The following is a 2,352-nucleotide window of genomic DNA, read 5'->3' as shown; positions in this document are numbered from 1 at the left end:
CTCAAGAGAAGGGCCAGCTGCGGAGTTGCCGACGGGCTCCGCAGCGGAATCAGTTACCGTCCGAGCTGAAGAAGAAGGAGGGGTGGAGGCTAGAGTACCAACCACTTGTGTGGAGACACAGGAGATGGGAATGACGCCTAAACCAAAGAGAAAAGAACTACGGTTGCAAATCGAGCGTACCAACGTGATGTCAATCACCTCGGGTGCTTCGATCGCTGGACTGGCAGATAGGATCCCGACCTCGGCAAGAGGGGAGGCGCCACTGCCGAGAAGGGGCAGATCACGAGTGAGAGGATACCCAAAAGAGACGAGGATAAGGGTAGTCGAAGGAGAGATAGTCAACTCCCCGATAGCTGAAAGTATCTCGGCTGAAACACCAGCTTTCAGCGGATCTAGTGATGGAATTGGCGCGGGTGACGCGCCGTCTAACCCCTCCAGCGTGATTGAGGTAGACACTGATCAGGAGGGGAATACTGGAGGAGAGCCGACACCGACACCGACACCGTCGGTCTCGATTTCAATAGAGGACACGGAGGAGGACTTGTCCTCCTCATTCGATCAGGTCCCCAGAAAGGGGAAGAAGAGGGGACGGAAAACCAAAGGCTCGAACTGCCCAGGGTCGCACGTCCTATCGAAACTCGGCTCGAAACGCATGGATTACGAGGACGACGAGCTGGATAGGGAAGACTTTTTCCGAATATCCAAGAGGGGCGGCCATGGATTAAAGAAGAGGAAGGGCCTTGTGGAATGCCAATTGGACGACAGGCTCTCATCCCGTCAGAAAGATGCTGTAGAGGAGGTGACGGCATTATTTCCCCAGATGTCTCCAAAGTCAATCATGGCGGAGACACTGAGAGTTTTGGAGACCGCTGGGGAAGCCGAAAGACGCACGCAATCAATGAAGGGCGACCTACGCCGTCAAATTAAAGTGGGCGTAAACGTAGCCAAAATTGCGGTCCAGCGTCTTGTATCCGAGATCTCGAGAGGCACGGGACCTACGGATGAAATCCGAACTAATAACCTGGCACTTGAAAAGGAGGTTATTAAACTACGCCGGGAGGTCGATACCCTCAGAAGGGAAAGACAAACTATGAGGGACCAGATAAGTGCTCTACAGAACACTGTCCAGAACCTGGAGGACAGAAGAAGAGAACGAAGTCGAGGCAGGAGACTTGCCCTTTCCTCGGATGGAGAGACTAGCGGCGTAGACTCATCGAAGAGGACCCGGGGACGAGATAGGGGAGAGAGGCCGACGAGGAGTGACGGTGCTGATATGGCAGCGGAAAGCCTCCCTCCGGCGTACCGGCCATCGATTGGCGGAGTCCGTAAGAGACTCGAGGATAGGCTCCCCCGACCAGCAATGATAGGTGAGACGGGGCAGAAAGAGCTAGTGGATACTGGCCGAGTAGTGCTTGATAAGCGGGGAAGTTCGTACGCTGAACGGACAAGAGACGGGACAGTGCATGACGGTGACGGAATGTCGGGGCCCGGAGACCTTGCCGCCGCTGACGGACTACCCGGTTGACGGAGAGGCCTGGGTAGAGGCAAGAACAAAGAGGGCGCGCAAGCGATTGAGAAAGAAAGAGCAGAAAAAGGCGGCTCTGGACGCGAATGCTGCAATGAGGGTCGTGAAAACCTCAAAACGAGATTCTGTGCCACCGCCCACAGTGGGGGGCACGAACGCCGGAGTGCGACGGACTGGCGCGAGCAAAGGCGCGGCGGGAGTGAGTGCGCGTAGTGGGACACGGAGAGGGCCCGCCTCTGCTGGTGTTGCGACCCGCCCACGTGTGGGGGGCCCGGGAGGCGCAGGGGTGCGACCCCTTCTAGTGAGAGAGAACAAGTTCCGGGCGCCGAGGACGGCCGCGGTCCTCATAAAATGTGCGGAGGATAAGGACAGGTCGGGAGGTGTCACGTATGCTGAGGTGATGAAGCTCGCTAGGAGCAAAATTTCGTTAGACGACCTCAGCATCGTGAACACGCGAATAAGAAAGGCGCAGGCGGGAGGCCTTCTTATTGAGATTCCGGGAGAAGAAGCTTGGGCCAAAGCGGAGGCCCTAGTAGACAGGATAAAGGAGGTCTTAGCGGAGACCGAATACAAGGAGGTGCAAGTGGTCAGACCAATGCGGAGGGCGGAGCTGAGGTTAATAGATATCGACCAGTCCGTCACTACGGAGGAGGTGGCCGAAGCGGTAGCGAGAAACGGTCAAGTGCAGCTGGCGGATGTTAGGGTCGGCCCCCTCAGGCCTGGGAGGGGAGGCCTGAATGCAGTGTGGGTGCAATGCCCCCTGGCCTGCGCCAATAAACTGCTTGGTGACGGACGAGTTAGAGTGGGCTGGACGATGGCTGGGGTGG

Source organism: Trachymyrmex cornetzi, unplaced genomic scaffold, assembly GCF_001594075.2.
Source record: "Trachymyrmex cornetzi isolate Tcor2-1 unplaced genomic scaffold, Tcor1.1 scaffold38, whole genome shotgun sequence".
Classification (NCBI taxonomy): domain Eukaryota; kingdom Metazoa; phylum Arthropoda; class Insecta; order Hymenoptera; family Formicidae; genus Trachymyrmex; species Trachymyrmex cornetzi.
Note: the sequence above shows the minus strand (reverse complement) of the source record.